Source organism: Hydra vulgaris, chromosome 02, assembly GCF_038396675.1.
Source record: "Hydra vulgaris chromosome 02, alternate assembly HydraT2T_AEP".
NCBI classification, from domain to species: Eukaryota; Metazoa; Cnidaria; class Hydrozoa; order Anthoathecata; family Hydridae; genus Hydra; species Hydra vulgaris.
The window spans coordinates 16,792,855-16,813,215 of record NC_088921.1 but is presented as its reverse complement, the minus strand read 5'-3'; the positions used below and the strand labels follow the sequence as shown (position 1 = coordinate 16,813,215).

At 28.5% G+C, this 20,361-nt stretch overlaps 1 protein-coding gene and 1 long non-coding RNA gene across 3 annotated transcripts in view; one reads left to right on the top strand and one right to left on the bottom strand.

The window, feature by feature from the left end:
- Positions 1-20,361, top strand: part of LOC136076778 (uncharacterized) — a 159,456-nt gene that overhangs the window by 122,768 nt on the left and 16,327 nt on the right. The window lies entirely within an intron of this gene.
- Positions 2,680-3,603, bottom strand: LOC136076413 (uncharacterized). Its single transcript, XR_010636251.1, has 3 exons — positions 3,486-3,603; positions 3,196-3,388; positions 2,680-2,965 (listed from the first exon to the last, which is right to left on the bottom strand). It is a non-coding gene; the product is annotated as an uncharacterized LOC136076413 (long non-coding RNA).

Genomic DNA, 20,361 nt, shown 5'->3' with positions numbered 1-20,361 from the left:
TACCATGACTTGGGAGGCAAAGTACAAGTTACAATTCTTACAGATTCTCTGATATAAACTTGATTGCACAGAAGGACAAACAGTTCGTAAGGAAGAAGTTTGAATGGTTTTAATGATTGAGGAATGGTGCTATGAATATTGGAGGCGATATGAAAAAATGCAGAAGGAAAACAATTCTTGCTGGTGATGTCTGAAACGGTTATAGTTTTTAAGCCATCATCTGACTGGTGGATTGCAATAAGTGAAGGCAGAAATCGACCAGAAATAACATAGAAATAAGAGCTCCTTTTTAAAGAATAACACTCAGAACTTTCACACTTCACAATTTGCGTGAAATATTGGCTGGTATGCACATGAAAGGCTAACCATTCCTGATCTTCAATAAATGAGGACGAGCATCAAGCTCCCTATTGCTGCCTAGATCAAGATATTCAACCACCGCTGAATCAATTGTCAGACCTGAAAAGATCAAAGCACAGATCTTTCTAGCAAAATCAAAATTCTGTTTTTCCAAAAGAAGATCCACCGTCCTACCTTAAACATAAGTCGCAATGCAGATAATTAATTCATTACTTCCTTGAGTCTTGCTATACATATATATATATATATATATATATATATATATATATATATATATATATATATATATATATATATATATATATATATATATATATATATATATATATATATATATATACACATATATATATATATATATATATATATATATATATATATATATATATATATATATATGTATATATATATATAGAGAGAGAGAGAGAGAGAGAGTATTTTGATAGAGAGTTGATATTAAAAATCAATTTGAATTCCTTGAGAGTCTAGATGAGTTCTGTAATGATTAACAGAGTTAAAAATTGTCCAATTTGGTTAAACAGCAATATAAGTGGGATCAAAATAGGAAACTGCATCAGATTTTCCAGGCCCATCTGCTTTGATTTCAATGCCTGCGTAGAGAGATTGGATGAGCTTGTGCTTTGCGGCAATGATCCAAACATGATCAGGAAAAGAAACTTGATATGCATTAATATAGAAGCTTGTTTGTTAGCAGCAGTGATTCATATTGGGATCCAAGCTTTATCGTCTTGACTTATAAAACACACATCCTTGGGGCCTAAAAAAGAGCAAACTTCTTCCACATTTCTTATAGTTGCTGTACAAAACAGATCATTCACATGACTCGAATGAAGATCATTTTGGGCTTGCATCAACTTGATTGGAACCGTGCGGGTATGTTTCTTTCCTTCAAACAGTTTGCTCCGTTTTGCTCTGAGTATATGAAGCACTTCTGCAAAGATAATAGCATCTCTTTTTGAGCTCAGCACCAAGCTCATCCAATGATTTGAGGCTTCTTATAAAATAATTAAAAAATTATAAATGAATAAGTTTAGAGGCTAAAAAAATTTATTTAGGCATATTATAGTCCAATAAAGTTTTTTATTACCTAAAGTTGTACTCTCACCCTATACACTTCAAATTACCTCTTATCGTGGGCAGAAAATCTGTGTTCAGCAAGTTGAATGATGACGCGCAATAGCTCAGATTGCTTCAATACGATACTTTAATAGTAGGGCAACTAATTTCGTTATGTACATGTATATAAATAATTTAAATATATTCAATATATATATACAATATATATATATATATATATATATATATATATATATATATATATATATATATATATATATATATATATATATATATAAATGTATATGTATATATATATATATATATATATATATATATATATATATATATATATATATATATATATATATATATATATATATATATATATATATATATATATATATACAATATATATATATATATTTATACATTAACGAAAGTAAAATTTAAACAAATATTAACATAAATTTTTTTTCTTAAATTACAATAAATAAAAATATTTCCTTTCCTTACATTGACTTCATAAAAACACATCTTTACATAGTTTTCACTGTTATTAAAACTAAAATAAAAAAAATTTTGTAAGGTGATATTCTTTTCTGATGAACCCTCCCCCTCGTCTTTTTTTGTCCTTTTTACCTTGACCCCCTCCCCCCTATAAACATGACGTCTATATATTATATATATATATATATATATATATATATATATATATATATATATATATATATATATATATATATATATATATATATATATATATATATATATATAGTTTTCAAATAAATAACAGTTTTTTTAAAAATTTTTATTAACATGTTTCATCAATAACAATTGACATCATAAGGTATATAAAAAAAAAATTGTTACAGTTTATGTAATAACACTTGGTGAACTTACTTTTGTAAGAAAAACAATTATGTTAAAATAAACATATAAAAGTCTGAGCAACCAGTGTAAATTAAGTCAAAGAAACAATTGTTTAAACAGCCTTTAGGAACTGCATTCTAATAAACATAATTTTAATGAGAAACGTTTTTTTTTTTTCAATTTTTCTCTAATATATATTAAAATTTACAAAAATATTTAAAGCAGTCTGTCTGAATAATTACAACATAAAATTATCTTGCATATAAAAGTATTTAAAAATACTTCATTAGTAAATTTTAATGAAAGGAAATAAAAACTTTCAAATGATTTAAATCGAGAAAAATATAAATATTAGCAAACTATATATCTTTCAACAAAATTTATTTACAATGAAATTTGAATTTTTCTGAATTAGGAGCAAAATATATATCCTTTTAACAAAACTTATTTACAAATATAGCAAAATTTACAACTGTTTTGTCCTGCCCAGCCCCCTTCCTGCTCATCCCACTTTACCTATGGTATAGGCACACTCCCTTTCAACAAAATGCGGGGTAGTCCTTACTCCAATTTTTTACCCACACCTTATGTGCCTCATAGGATGCGGGCCTCGTATTCAATTTTCGAAATGTCAAAAAAGCTTCATACAGTAAAACTAAAAATAAAAAGTATTTTAAAAGTTATTTAAAATTTGTCAAAAAATCTGTAACTGTGTTTTCAGTAAAAACAACTGGGTTTTTAGTAACAACAACTGGTTTCTAGAAGCAAAATTTGTTTTGTTTAAAAAACGGGTTGTTTAATAGTAAAACAGTAAATGTTTATAATTGTTTATATTTATATACATTTGTAAACACAACATTGTGTAACATTTATTTAATGACATACCTTGTAATGAATGTTGATGAATTTTAAAAAATAAGCTATTATAGTATTTTGTTCTTGAACATACAACATAGAGTTAACTGTGTGAGAAGCAAAGGTTTTTGAGATGATTACCAACTTTATCAAAGGTTTGATCTTGTTATAAAGTTTGACCTTTATCAAAAGTTTGACCATTGAAAAGCATCAACTTTGAGTTCTTAAAAAATAAAAATAAAAACACAGAATAATAACTTTAAATACAATTGACAAAAGACTTGAACTGTGTTATTATTAAAATGAATTAACTAAATTACCTGACTTTAAAATTTACTTTACTAATTTAAAAATAACATAAGCTTTATTTATTACTACAGAATTTATTATTGCATCAAGTTATTATATAATATAAGGTCTTTTGATCTTATAACTGATTAAGCTTAAAACTGATTAAGATAAAAGATTATAAAATAAAAGAAAATATTGTAATGCCTAGCGTGATAAATCTTTCATGCCGTTACTCATTCATGCAAGTCAAAACATGCATGAATGAGTAATGGCAGCAGAAGCAGCAATGTTAAATTCAATATTAATTAATACAATATAGATACCCCTATAACATTTTAAAGTCACGTTATGTATTGTAACATAAACGGGATTTGTTATATTTTGTGCAAAATGTCGGTTACTTTTATGTAACCGAGACGTAACATTGTAACGTAAGGCTACATGAAATATTTTATGTAACAACAGGTAACATTTTGACCTATTGATACGTAACATTGTAATCTATAGTATCTATCTGCATAATTTTTTTTTCTTTATATGTACATTTATATATAGAGAGAGAGAGTGCTACTATATACAGAGAGAGATATAAAGAGCAAATTATTGAGCATATTACTTCAGGGTTAGGGTTAGGGTGAAGAAAGGTTGAAATTAGGGTGAAGAAAGGTTGAAACCCTGAAGAAAGGTTGAAATTTTTATATGCATTTTTGCTTGTGGGTTTATAAAAACTTGTGAAGTACTACGCTTGTATTATTGACCAAAAAAAACGTAATGTAACGTAACAAAATCTAGATAAAAGGCGTAGTTAAAATATGTCTCTAATATAGATTTTTTTTAACGTTAAGTTACATTTCAGTCTACACTTTTTAAAAGTTGCACTTTTAAGTTAAAATAAAATGATTGAAACGTAACTTTGCGAATTCAAACTTTTTTTTTTTTTGCGACAAATTAGTTACAAAAAAAAAATTAACTTATTAAGACAAATCTATTTTACAATTAAAACAAGCAATAATAATTAGCAGTTTAAAAAAATATATTTTTTAGTAACAAATGTCTAAAAAAAAGGCATTGTTATATACCGTAACTCATGATCATGAGTTACGGTATTTAACAAAATTGTTTTAGTGACAATATTATTTGAGTATTTGATTATTTATGTATTTGATTTTTGAAAACGTAATAACATGCTTGTCAAAACTATTGTAATTTAAAAAGTATTTTAAAAAATTAACCCACGCTTGTGGGTTTTTTAAAAAAAAATACTTTTTAAAGGTAAATACAACTTTTAAAGCTTTAAAAGTAGCGTAATGAGAAAAAAAAAAAAAGGTACCTTTAAAAGTTAAAATAACTTATGGTACGGTTAAGCAATCTAAGATACTTATTACCTTTAAAAGTATAACCAATCGGAAGTAACGTAACGTAAAAAATTTAAGAATTAAAATGTTTTAATTCTAAAATGTATTTAATTGATGTATTTTAACTATGTTAACGCAATTAAAATGTGTCATAAATATAAATTTTTTAACGTTACATTACGTTGTTTTTTGTTTTTTTTTTTAAGTGTAACAAATTGAAATGTAACATCACATTAAAAAAAACTATGTTTGAGTCGTATTTAGTTACGTCTCAATTGGTTACATTTTATAAAGTTAAAAAAAAAAAAATTGAGATGTAACGTTGCGTATTAAGATTGTTTTTTTGTGACAAAGTAACCAATTGAGACAAAGCTGTTTTACAATAAAAATGAAATAAAAGATAATATTTAGCAATATGGCAATGATAAACAAACCATTACTGCAATATCAAGAGTATCAAGTTTATTTACTTCATATTTAATTAAAAAAATAGAGAATTTAACCTTGTTACCAATTGTAACCGATTGAGACGTAACGTAACTTTAAAACGTTATAGGGGATATAGAAATATACAAGGTAGATTAGAAATTTCAACCTATCTTGGTCTATTTTTAAAAAAACAAGTTGAGCGCGGTACTACCAGAGACTTGGTATATTATAAGAAAAAAAAGCATTTGTCGCAATTTAAAAAATGCTCATACTTTTATTGCAAACAATTAAGATATTTTTGCTTAAACAGAGAAGACCGCGTCTAAATCAAGTGAAACATTTTTAATGAAAAAACAATCATTGCATGTATTTGTTAAGTCTAAATCAAGTGAAATATTTTAAATAAAAAAACAATCATTGCATGTATTTGTTAAGACAGCTAACCAGAAGTGTACCCAGGGTTTCATAACAGAGGTAATGAAATTTAGAGTCCTTACAAAAAAATTTCACTTGTGAAAACAGAAGTTTGATAGTGGTAAAATGGCATGTACAAAAATAAAAGTTCATACTGTACCCGTTATTACACTGATCTTGTAATCAAATAAAGGTGTGAAATGTGTGAAAAACTATTCTTTAAAAGCAGCAACAACTGCATATCTTTTCAAGTTATACTGGGTTTACTAAAAATTGCTAAATGGCTTATCACAGATGTTGCAAATACTTAGAAAACAGAAATTTGTTAAAATATACGTTAGGCAAAATTATACTTATAGCAAATATAAATTAAATGTTCCCAACAATACATTAATTATAGAGTGCTTGCCATTTAATTCAGCTTCAGTTGTCTTGGTTTCATACAAGCAAAACAATCCAGCCCAACTTTGGGATCAAAGTCATTCACCAAATCTCTTTCAATGGTAAACCTAATAATTTATCATTACTCATTAAGGACTGTAAGCATGGTTTAGGAGCTTTAATTGGTTGAAAGAACGTTATGCGTGTGTATTAGAAATGGATAATTTTTTTGATGTTGAGGTGTTTAGATAAATGTCTCAGAGACTATTATTTCAGAAATTTTAAGAAATTGTTACTGTTCAACTATTATGTGCCCATTTCTTTCCAATGATATTTTAATTAAAAAATTCTTGAGCAACATCATTCAACATAGTAATGTCGCTTGGATATTGCTATGAAATTTGATTAGTTCTATACTATTTAAGCCCTTAAAGTTCTTTTTTCTAGACATTTTAACTTTGAAGCAACCTTTATAAACTGTTCAAAGAAGTTTTTTATTGTGCTGACACAGAGTTTAGTGAAACCAGAGGAGTATCAATCACAACATTCTATTCTTTTCTCTCATAAGTGCAAGCTCATTACAATGTCACCCTTTTTTCTAACACTTTCTGTTGTTATGTTGTATTTACAGAAAGGTCATGGGCTGCTTTTTCCAGTTCCTGTAAATTAGTTTTATAATCTTCTCTCGTGTTCTTAAGGTAAGATTTAAAAATTTTGATGTCTGTTTGCAAGAGTTAAGATGTTTAGTGACTTGTTGAGATGTTTTGATTAATGACAAAATTTTTTGTAAATAATAAAAGAATATGTCCATTTCTACAAATTGTACTGCACTCTGTATTAGGGTTAATGCTTATTTGAGACATTAGTTAACTATTAGTAAAATACTTTATGCATTCACCATAAAACATAGACTTCATTTTTGGACCCATGATAGCTAGAAAATAAAGTTAGATGAAGTAGTTTACTTTTGATAAATAAAAAATAATAATATATTAAAATGATGGTAAATATACTGACATTACAGTTGCTAACTACATTACAATTATTTAATTCAATTATATAATCTATATTTAACATCATTACTGTTATTACTAATACACTCTGCCCCCTCTTCCCAGTCTCTGTGTATAGCATTATTAAAGTCTAAAATAGTTACCTAATTGGGATAAAGTTTTAAGGTGTCTGGGAATGCTTTTTTTTTAATGAAATTTGGCAATTTTAGTAAGAAAAAAGGTTTTTAAAAGTAAGAGAATATATTAAAAAATTGAACAAGCTTTCCTTTTACATATACTTAATGTCTAAACAACAAGCAAATCTTTACCTAATCGGGGTATAGTTTTAAGGTCTCTGGGTATGCTTTTTTTTCAATGAAATTTGGCAGGTAGTAAGAAAAAAGGTTTTTAAAGGTGAGAGGCTATATTTGAAAAATGATCCAGCATTTCTTTGATATGATTAAAAAGCTTGTATTAAAAACTTATTCCAAAACACTAGAAGGACCACAAGTTTAAATTTTTGAAGTGATTAATAAAATTTACTTCTGTCAGGTATTCAGCTTTACATTTAATAATTTTTGCCCTTGCTACCAATTTTTTTCAAAGTTTTTTAAAGCACCAATTGAATAATTTGCTGAATAATTTTGCCATTTAGAATCACGGTTTTCCAGATATAGACCTTGTTTCACTAAATCTGGCTTTATCATCTCAGTTATCATTGTCAGTAACTCTCAGAGATAAAGCAAACTCGGAAGAGATCGGTTGGCATGTAATAGACCAGATGGACCATCTGTAGCTACAAGCAATAATTAATCATTACTAATTTCAGACCTTTCTGTTTCTTCAATTTCTTTATATCATGCCATAAAAGTATCTTAATCCTCAAATTCACTTTCATCATTCTCTTTACTGATACTAATTTTTTTTAAAGCGTTTGTAGAATTTAATGAAGGAGCATTTCTCATGTCTTGGTACACTATAAATTTCAATATATATGTTTGGGAGTATGTCAGTTACATTACCAGTTTTACAAATTGAGTTGCACTTTGTATCAATGGGATGAACAAAAACTTGTTCTCCAATTCTATAAGTTACTGTAACCTGTTATGTAGTCTGTGATCTACCCTAAATTTCTATGTTTTTCTTTCCTTAAATTGGTAGACGCCAGACATACTTATTTTTTAGAGAAACAGGTGAAGATTCTTCTGGCATTTTAATGTTGGTGTTGCATTATTACACCAAAATGATGCTCTGAGTAACATTTGCAAATTTTATCTCCAATATTCATCTGATATAGTTCTTTAACATTTCTTTGTGAAAACTAATTTACCAGGTGTTGGAACTCTTGTCAATACATCAGCTTTGTTTTTAGAGAACAGAACTTCAACTCAATATTTCTGTTGTATTCTTTCATTAAATCTCATAATAAATTTTTTTTTTAATTACCATATTTGATAGTTCATTTGAGCTTACCCTATGACTTTGCGTCAGCTCACTTATTAACCATCCATGAACTGTTACTAAGTTGGTGTATACTGATAGGTTTTATGTCCCACTTAATGGCTAGGTTCATCTTACACACCTCGGCATCTAAATCAGCCATATTAATATGCATGGCATCATTAATACTTTTTAGCCAGGCTGCATCCTCAATTATTATGCCATCATATTTTATAGCAACTCCCATAGCCCTGCTACCAGCATTACTCCACAATATTGCTCTATTTTGAATCCCTTTTTGTATTCTATTCTATGTCTCTCTTATATGATCACTAGCTTATATTTGACCCAATATTTTGATCAACCATGACTGAGCATGATCTTCGATTAGATCATCCCAAATATCTCTTTAACTATGATGTTTTGTAAAACTGCAGGCAATTCTTAGCCAGTTTCCAACAGGATAGTGTTCTTTCAAGTGCCAACCTATTGAAAAAAGACTCTGCCATGTTATTTTTTAATTTTTAATGTCTTTGACTTTAGAATGATATTGCCATGTTTCCAACAAAGCTTTTTCTTTTCATTTCTAAATACTTGCAAACCCAACACTCGTGCAGCATTCTCAGGCTTTTTTGTTTAAATCCATACCAGGTCAAATAGTTTATGACATTTTCAACCAATGTCTTTTTCAAATTAACAATTATCTTGTTAATGTAGTGGTCAGTTGCTTTACTAATACTTGCATTGAGACTCTACACTCTGCCTAAAATTAAAGACAACATTCAGTGTATAATTAATTCAGTGTATAATTAAAGCCAAAACTGAGTTGTATAAAGTGGTGTTGCATCTCTTTGTAGAATACCCTCTGATGCTTCCACAAAATCGGATCAATGTGTATTTGAATGTAGGTTATTGATGTAGCACATCTGAAATCAAGCATTGAAAGTTTGTTTCATTAACTGGAGTTTTACCTTAACTTGCACTCCATGACAAAATTCTTTAGTTGTGGCTTATTTTGTTTCGATTAATATTTAGCAGTCCACCCTATGGTGTCAAAAAATCCTTGTCTTTGTCTTTGTTTTTTTTTTGTTTTTTTTGTTTTTTTCTTTGTGGTTATTAAGGTGCTCCCAGAATTTCTTATGGTCTTATCACAGAGCACAGCAGAAAAACATTTAACTAGAAAGTTCCCTCCCCCTTCTTTACCAATGTTGTTTATTGGGTTAGAACCGGTGCCCAACCTCTTGGTTCTGGCCAGTTCTCTAACCGCTGTACCATGGCTGCTTGCCTAGCAACAAATTGTTTTTCTGTATCAATTGAAAAAAATAAATCTTTCTATAGCATAAGTGCACTCCTCCACAGCAATTAATTACATCTATACCAATAACAGCAGCAATATCTTTAACAACACTTTTTTTAATTATTACTGATGTTTGTAATTGTTTTCCTGCAATAATCAATATTGCTGTAGTCTCTCTTACTGTTTTCACAAGTTCTTCATTTACAGCTAATACCATGCCAGCAAAAAATGGTTAAGCGGAATTTCAGTGGACCTATATAAGCATTTGAGTCAACCGCTGTAGTTTTGCTCATCGCTTACTTAGTGAACCATTAGTGGCAGCTGTCAAAAGTGGCTAGCCAATAACTAGTCACCAATAAAATGTTGGAAAATTATCGGCTTGCCATTTATAGCGGCTGCCACTAATGGTTCACTAAGTAACCAATGAGCAAAACTCCAATGAACCGCTAAAACATACCTATATAGGTATTTTTATAAATTCACTAAAACAATGTATGCTGGGATGAGTTCGTTTTTTAAGATATGAACTCCTGCTTTCTGAGCTATTTTGTTTGAAAAAATAGTTTAAGTTCACACACTGTCAGCTAGTGCTTTTCTTGCAAAGGTGACATACAAAGGTTACATACAAAGGTTTCTGACATGCACAACGCATATTAGAATAATTTGTAAAAATAACAAGTAATTATAGTTGTTGTTTTTACAAACTAAATCAGCATTATAGCATCCGTGATGCAAATAATTAGAAGATTTGATAAATCTGGTGATGTACTGTGGCTGAAAAATGTCAAATTAGTCAGAGAGTTGCAAAAAATGGGCAATCTTCTTTAATAATTCTGTTGTTTCTTGAAGAAAGTGCATTTACCATGAGCAACTTAGCTATAGCAAGAAAACCTCCGCTGCTGATATTAAGAAAGTGAATGAAATTGAATGTATTTGCAGTTTATAGTTTAAAACCTACGAGCTGTTAAGAACTGTTAAGAGACGAAAAGGCAAATCTGTAAAGGTGTATTTTGCCCGTTTGCATCAACTTATGGGGCTGGCCATAGTCAGAAATGAATAATTATTGCAATAAGTGCTTATAACTAGATTGCCCAGTGAAACTTCAAAGCAGCTACGAACGCAAGTAAATATATTTATGTTCAGCTAGCAGGATGGATTAAATCACACAAGATTACCTGACGGAAATAATGAATTAAGAATATGTTTTGACAACAATCTTTGGAATCTATAAAAAGGACAGCTGCAAGCCTGCAGTAAGCTTAGTTCTGCTTCTAATCCTGAAAATTTGTTTTAAACTGTTGAATACCTTAAAACAAGAGATAACCTACACCATAAACATGCACTATAAACCTAAAATTTAGTTTATTCAACACAGCCAAGATGCAAGAAACAAAGCCCAAGACATTTTACTGTCCGTGCTACTTTCTTAAAGAGTAATTTTCTAAGCAGTAAATACTGTAATATGTCCTTGGTATTGCTCGTGTTTTTGCTTTAGTTTTTTTTTTTTTTTTTTTTTATTTGAATGGTAGCTCTGACTAAGCAAAGTGTTTAAATGCTACTCTCAGACTTGTTTTGCTTTTATTAATAGACATTAATGAAGGTTGGAGTTTTTTTTTTTTTAATAAATTGATTTATGTTTCAGCATTCTCAAAGATTGAAACATAAATCAATCAATTTTTGCGCAAAAAATACTGTTTACAATATAATAAAAATATCACAACACTATTTTTCTGGAGACAATTCAAATAGTGTAAGAAATTTTGTAAAAAAAATAATTCACAAAAACACAACATTAAAGAAATATAAATTAAAGTCATTGATATATAATAATGATAATAATAATTATTATAATGATATTTTATCAGAGGCTAGAGTATGTTTTCATACCTTTAGTTTCTGTTTTATAGAAAAATTTTCCTTTATTAGTTCTTCTTGGCAAATCAAGACGAAGCTGTGTCCATGTTCAAACTAGTTGACTCTCTTTTTTTTTGCTCAAACTTTCTTGGAACCTTTACAACCTTTCTTGGAACCTTTGCAACCTTTCTTTGAACCTTTACTTTTACCCTCCCTTTACCTTTGTATAATTGTCATAACTTGTATAATTGTTATAACCCTCTCTTTACATAAAGTTAGGGTTGCTAGATGTCCAGTTTTTATGGAGGAGAATACAGTGCCAAACCTGTAAAAATAAATTTTTTTACTGTGTTCTCCTTTGTAAAAACTGGACATCTGGCAACCCTACATAAAGTGTCTTTTGTTTAATTGTTATAACTTAATTCATTTTATTTGGTCTTTGATACCTTTGCTTCCCACTTTCGTCTATTAAGTCTTTAGTTGCTGATATTTAAAATTTTTTTTGATATGATTAAAAGTATACTTTAAATAATATAATAATAATAAAAATATAAATATCATAACAAATTTGTATTTTCATTTTTAGTGTATTGAAGTTCTTTTTTAATTTGTGTTCATGCTTAAGTGCATTGTCTTTTAAAATTTTTAGCATGTTACATTTATACCAAAATAAAAATTTTTTCGTTCCAAAATTCTAAATTCTCAACTTTATATCAAGTCATCCATTTACTCAATGCAACTAAGGCATGGTACAAGTTTTTTCAATTACAATATATGTAAGTTTTTTCATCAAAAAGTTTGACATATTTGGTATGTATGGAAAGATTATTTTAGCCACTATTATAATCTGATAAAAGTAATGCGACTATAACAAATTGTTGAGCGTAGTTTTATTTAAAAAAGATGTAATTTTCAACATAAAGTAACTTGAGGCCTGGCTATAGAGAAGTCTATGGATTTGATTTTTTCATAAAAGTACGTGTTGGTGTTTGTTTTCAATGAATGTAACTTTTTTAATCAGACATTATTTGGGAAAATTATCCATGAAAAACCATTTTTTTATGAAAATTGAAGTTATTATTTTCAATACCACACCTAAACAAGTAAATTTAACAATAATGTCACGTAAGATTCGGATAAACTATGGTAGTGTTAATTTTTATAGAAAGTTGTTTTTTGCATAAATAATCATAACTTTTAGCCCCATTCGAAAAACTGTTTTCGATATTTAGTATAATTTTTACAAAGACTCGGGACTTATTCGGCCATCTTGAAAAAATAATTTATTCCATTCAGAATGCGTAAACAATTAAAAAACAGACATGGTAAACTTTATAAACAAATTACGTTCATTTTCAAACTCGTTTTGTTTTTATATCAGTAGTAAACTTTAATTGACATTTGGTTTCTTTTACTTTTATAACAATTATTTAAAAGTAACATGTATTACTTTTAACATATTAAGTCAAAACAAATATTATGGCTTCAGTAATGTATTAAGATAAATACTTTTTGTTGTTAGCACAGCGCAAAATGAAATATATATTACATAATTCATTCCCACTGCTTTTAAAAGTAGCATATTTTTTTAAAATATACCAACACAAGTGTATTAAATTGTAATTAGGTTCATAAATTATGTCAAAAAAACACTTCAAGATATCTTTATAATTATATTGATATATTTCCTGCAAAACTGCTATAACAGACACTTCGGTTGTTTATAATATTTTGCCATTATTTACGAATTCTTTGTTTGCATAAATTAAATACCAATAAATAGAAAATTGTTCGGTTTGCCACTAACAACCAATCGGTTTGCCACTAACAACCAATCGGTTTGTTTTTTTTGATTTTTACAAGTTTGCTTGTTCTATGCCTTAGTTGCATTGAGTAAGTCATACACTGGTTATATTAGGCCATTTGCTAATTTGTACTATTTTAGGGTCCTTTTTTCAAATCTTTATTTAACTTTTATTTCGAATAGTACATAAGCACAACATAATGAAGCTTTAAAATGTTTAAAAAACTCAATAAAAGTTCTGAACATCAATCACTTGAGAATTAATTGAATATCTTTGTGTAAAATATTGCTCTAACTTAAATTCAACTAAGTAAACATTTTTACTCTGATTTGATTAAGTTCTATTTCATTAAGATAAAATGATGAAGGTTGCTAAAAGAAAACTCAATAAAAACTATAACTGAAATAAGTCCCATTTTTAGCCCCAGCCAAAAATGGGACTTTTTATAAATCCGGCCCTGGCAAAATTATAAAATTTAGCAGGGGTAGATAACTGGGGCTAGAAAAAAAGTTTATAATACTTTATATATTATAAATCTATGCATAAATTTTACTAAGTACTGACATATAAATATTTTTTTTTAAACTAATTTACCTTCAACAAGATTGCAAGCAATCATGATCAAGTTATGAGTTACTAGAAAACAAAGGATAATGTTAAAGAGGAAGGAAAGGGTATACTGAAGACTTAAAAAGTTGTAGGTTGTATGATCAGGAAAATATAAAGATGGGTGAGAATTTTATAGTTTTATTGATGTGCAAGGAAATAAACTAGATGAATAAACATTTTTATAGCATGAAGGGACAAATACAGTAAAAGGATGTGAAAAGAAAGCAAGAATGAGTTTTGTTGATACACTAAAAATGATAGCTCCCTTAAGCAGCAACCATGATAGAACTTGTAGAAAAAAGTACAAGATTCAACCTTACAATAATGGGAGAGCGGCTCAAGCTTGGCAGAAAAAGCCAGCCCAGCTACATTTAAAATGTGCTTTTGCATCTTGCCTTCAAGTGAGAGGGTTGTTATTTTTCAATATAGAAATGTAAACAATATTATGATAGTAGATTTTTTAGCTGTTAAATTGTCTAGAAGATTGTTATTATAGATAAGAGCAATACAGGAGTAAAGATAGAACCTTGTCGTACTCCCAAAGTTACTGGAAATGAAGAAGAGTGCAGATGTGTCTCAAGAGGGAGGGGGGGCGAAGGGTAGTATTTAGCCCCCCTACGAAATTTATTAGTTAACAAATTTCAGCCAACGAGGGCCTTTTTTATTTTACACCCTCCACCCCACCCTCCTCATTCTTTAAAATTTCTTTGAGACAGCCTTGGAAGAGTGTAGGCTTTCGAGAACGACTTTAATACTGCGATTAGAAAGAAATAGTTTAATAATCTTAAACTTAAATAATAAGAAATAATTTAATAATCTTAAACTTTTATATGAAGAAACTAACACTAGAGAGAAGACCAATTGTAGGATAGTTGGAGAGTGTTTTCTAGAGTTATTAAATATTGGAACCACTTTTTTTAGCACTTATTAATACATAAGCGAGAATTGAAGAAAGTTCTGAAGAACACTTTCATTAGACATGATGGAAATGTTGTCTGAACCAAAAGCTGTAGAAAATTAAAATTGAGAACTGACTTTAGCATAGGAAGCCAGAGTGATTTAGATGTCTAACAATGGGTCAATCTGTTTAACTGGAACGGCTGGAAGTGTATGGCCATTAGATTTAAGATTCAAATAAGAGGAAAAGTTCAACGCAAACAACACTGCCTTATTCTGGGGATAAGTAATAAGAACAGACCCTTGAATTACAAACGGAATTCAATGTTGTTACTGTGCGCAAAAAATAGCTGGATGGACTCCGAACTTATTGAAGAATGGGTCAGAAAATACAAAAGAAAGTTTACATTAGAAGGCTGCAGGGTTGCCGAGAGGGAGGGGCAAAGGGGGCATATGTGCCCCGGCCACCCAGATTATAGGAGGGTCAAAAGACGAAAGACAAAACAAAAACCATAATGAGATTTTTTTTGCGAAGTAAAAAAAATAATAAAGCAGACACTAGGTCTTATCCAAACAAAACATTTTATTCATAAATCTTATAAATGCTTTTATAATTATTTTGAAAAAAATTATTAACAATTTTAAATAGCAAAATTTTAAAAAAAAAAAAAAACTAAATTAATTAACTTTATTTGCTAAGATATCATATCTCTCTAAGGAGTGTTAAAATCTCAACGCAAATCAAATGGCTACCCTTAAAAAGGAAAAAAAGTCAAGACTTATAACTACAAGCTGGTGTCTCACTTATACCGTGCAAGGTGAAGGAGAGAATTATCTTAGATTGGATTATGAAATACTGTGCACAATCTTATCACAGATCATAAAGATCTCTTGCAAACCTAATTAAATCCTGTAACATTTTAATGAAAGCAGTTTATCATGGACATCTAGTTGACATAATTTTAAATGACTTTGCCAAAGCATTCAACACAATGTTACACAACAATTTCTTTATAAAATTGATGCCTATGACATTTTAGGCCAACTTAAACTGTATTTTTAGTTGGCTAATGGACAAAAATAAGTAATAGTTGGAGAATAAACGTCTGAGTGAAAAAAGCTGACGAATGGTGTCCCTGAAGGATCAGTTTTTGCATCACTGCTATTTGTTTTCTTCATCAATGACTTACCAAGGTGCATTTATAAAAATGCCAAATTATACGCCAATGATAGCAAGATCATATGAGTTATCAATGTCAATGAATTTTCCTCTGATTATGAAAAACTGCAAGTGGACACTGACAGCTGTAAATTGTTTGCACAACTGTCTTGTGAATTTCAATGTCTAGAAGTGCAAAGTAATGCAAGTTGGTTGTCACAAAAATAATTAGCAATACCATGGTTGACACTGACGGTAACGGATGCAATCTAGTTTCAACATGCATTGAGCGTGACCTTGGAGTACTAAAACCTAACAACCTCAAAGTACAAGTAGAAGCAGCTGCTCGGGTTGCCATCAAATGTTTGGTTATCTCAACAAGTCATTTGGGTGTCAGAGCTCTCTAGCTATGGAAAAAACTGTCCGGGCTGTACATTAGTCCGCATCTAGAGTTTTATATTTGTAAATTTCTCTACTCAAACTTGTTCAATAACGCGTAATATTGTTTATTAAACATTTTAGTTACGATCAAAAACTAAAAAATACTGGGCTTAATTATTCTCAAAGTTTGTAGTGACCTTATACTGCAATACAAAATTACTTATCATTTACAATTAAAATTTAGGCTGTAAACACTGTTTCTTTAAGATTCTCATTCTTCTGGTTAAAAGATCGAGAACCGGTAAAAATTAAATTTTGTTAATTAGAAGACAGTTTTATGGAAGATATTTCGCATCTTAATCGTTTGATGGAGCCTTAGTTTTTGACTTGTGAAAAACTTTAGGTTTTCTAAACCATATATTCTCAAAGGGTCTAAAGCCTATTGTCCAATCTGTATGGATTCTAATTCTAATTTAGCTCGTGAAAAAGCAAGAAAAAAGGTTGTTTTCAATGATGATTTCATAGAATCTGTTTATTAATTTAGTGAATGTGTTGTCTAAGTGTTATTAATCCAGATTTGGAATAATAACACAATGCATTTCTTGAAAATATGGGTGTTAACTAATAGTATTAGAAATAAAAAAACAGTCATTAACTTGTATAATTGTACATGCTTTTAATTTAAAACTATGCATGCCACGCCCGGGGCGTCACAAAAGCTTTCGGTGACCATGGAAGGCTGTAAGGTAGCATTAGTTGTTGATAATTACACCGTCCATCTGAATATTAAATATCTTAAGGTGATTACAATCTTTTTTCTCACCCTAAATATACAACTGTTTGCGCATAGGCTGCAAACAGTTGTATATAGGAAAGAAAGAAGAGTGTTATCAATGTAAGATTTTCAATGTTCATATGGAGTCATTCAATTTTATAACGAAGTTTTGAAACAATCATTACAAAATGATTTAACAAGTCTAAACAACTGTCTAAATATGCTTTATTCAAAAAATAATTCTCCTTTATTCTAATGTACTTCCTTTTTCCTCAGACTTTTACTGGTCGTGTGACCATTCGGCAAATTTATATGCTAAAATTTAAACTCTTATATTAATTTGATGTTTATAGTATTATTATTTTAATTGCATTACCAATGTTTACCAATGTTTATTATTTATTAATTATCAATAATTATTTATTAATTACCAATGTTTAACATTTTTAACTTGTTTAATATAGTTTTACTTTAACAATTATTTACTTGTAAGTTTATACTAAGACTATAATTTAAATTTCCTTTTTTTAAGATCTTATACGCGATTCTTCAAGTAACAATAAAAGTTTATTCATTGAATGTTTTTATGAAAGTCAATCCTTATTTACTGATGAAATAAAATCATTCATAGATAAACGATCGTGGATTATTCGTATTTACGATAAGAAACCCTTTTATGAAACTTCTTGCGAAAATTATTTTGTGAATCAGTTAATAAACTCAGGAAGAACACTGGAGGTATTGGAGTTTGATCATGAAAGTACTTTAAAAAATGAAGAAAAAGCTCTTATACTTAATTGTTTGATTAATGTTCGCATTGTTGTCTTTTATCGCCCAATTAAATTTGAAGGTTGGAAACCAAATAATAAAATTGAATCCTTGACGATACTCATTTCAACATATTTATTATCGAGGGATGATTTTGAAGAAAACTTGCGTCCGTGGTTTAATTTTTGTGATAGATTAAATCTTTCTCTTCACGATGACATCAACTTTATGAAAGATATATATAAATGGATTTGCGATTCGAATGTCAAATGGTTGACGGTCAAGTACCGTAACTACACTTTTGATAGCCTCGAAATTTTAAAAATCTTTTTATCATAATAAATATTTAATATCTTAATTATTTTGTAATTAAAATATAAACAACAGTTATAAGTTATAATAAAATTGTATTATTTTTTAACTAGTTTTACTATGGACGAGGTATGAAAGATAAATGTGCTACTCGTTGTTGTTTTCGCGAGCCATGCTCATTAGTTATGCATGCGCATTGTTACAAATTTGTTTTAAACAAAAGAAATTGTTATCTATTTTACCGATATGTCGATCGATTAACGATAACTCGTTTAATCAGTCTGCATTTTTTAATTAATTAAAGTTTTTAATGATTTTTTAATTATTGTGAAATTGTTAATATATAAGTGCTTATGAATTTGTAACAGTTTGTATCATTTCAGTTAAACATTTGTAATAGTTTGTATCATTTCAGTTATACATTTGTAACAGTTTGTATCATTTCAGTTATACATTTGTAACAGTTTGTATCATCTCAGTTATACAAGATATATTAGAATTAGTATAAGTTAACGAATTGTAAATCTCAAATACTACTTTTTTGTTTTGGAAAACTCCCACGTCTCACAGTAGTGCAAAACTTTAAAAAATTGGTCATTCAACATTTTTCAAAACATAAAATTTGTTTTTTATTTTTTTTAAATGACTGTACTAATAATAATATACTGTATACAATAATATACTAAATAATAATATACTACTTATATTATCTAAAAGTATATTGGTGTGTTATTTGTTTATTAACAGGACCGCGAGACGGATTTAAAACGCGTCATTTTTGTAAAAAAATTTTCATTAAAAAAGTACAGAAGTTATAATTTCAATTTCTTTTTTAATTATTCATAAAATTTAAATTTTTTTTTCGGTATGTTTAAGATATCTTAACTTCTACTTCAAAAAGATTTCGCCTACTTAAAGTGAAAAAAAACTTTCAAAAGTTACTATTAAAAAATGCAGCTTTTTGTAATTTTGAATTCGCTGTTCGTTTAAAAAACATCCTTCTCAAGCTAATCTGACTCAATCTTTATAAAGTTCTCGTTATGTTAATACTTCATTAAAAAATTCAGCTGCATATATTCATGCATTGCGTAGGTACGTACGTATCTGGCTTTTACGGCACCGATTTTAAAGAAAAAATCTGTGACCTACTTTTTAATAGCGTGTTTAGCGTAGGTGTCGTAAAAATGTGTTTTGTTACCTTATTTTTTAGAATCTTATATCAACTTAGACTTTATTTGAAAAGTAGAAGGTCTAAAGTTTGTTATATGGTTGTTTTTTTTTGCAGTTACTGACGTTTACAGTTACTAACGTTTTCAATAATTTTATTGGAATTAAAATCTTCGTTCCTGTTGTGGAGGTGTATTAACATTGAAGGCATGTTGATTTATTTTTGTAATATGTTCATTTAATTTTCCACATCAATTTTCTACGTACCTGCCAAATTTCAAATAAAAATAATTGCACTCTCATACTCTGTTTTTGCACTCCCTGGAGGTACTCAATATTATGTCATTTATGGTGGCTCGGGGGTGTGTGTGTCACGGTTATGAGCATTTAGTATTATTGACTTTTCATTTTAAAAATTTGTTGAGTTTTCATATAAATTTCTTTAAAAAGTTGTGCAATAATAATTTGTTAAAAAAATGGAACTTTTTTTTTAGAATTAATACCAATTTCCATATAATTTATAAAGTTACCTTATGGTAAATTAGCTTAATAAATTAAGTGGAAATTGGTATAAGTCGTTTAATATTAATATGTATATTTATACCTATAATACTAGTAGAAAGTGCCCATAAACCAGTTAAGTGGAGATTATTAATAATATACTTTTAATGTACGTACATTTAAAATATATTATTAAAATGTCCACTTAATTGGTACATAATGTTATTTTATGAACTTATCAAGTAGAAATTATTAATAACATACTTTTAATGTATGTTATTAAATATTTCAAGTAGTTATTTTCTTATGTGCACTCAAGCATTTTTTTTTATATATATAGTTACTGGTTGTGATTAGTAGCCGAACTAA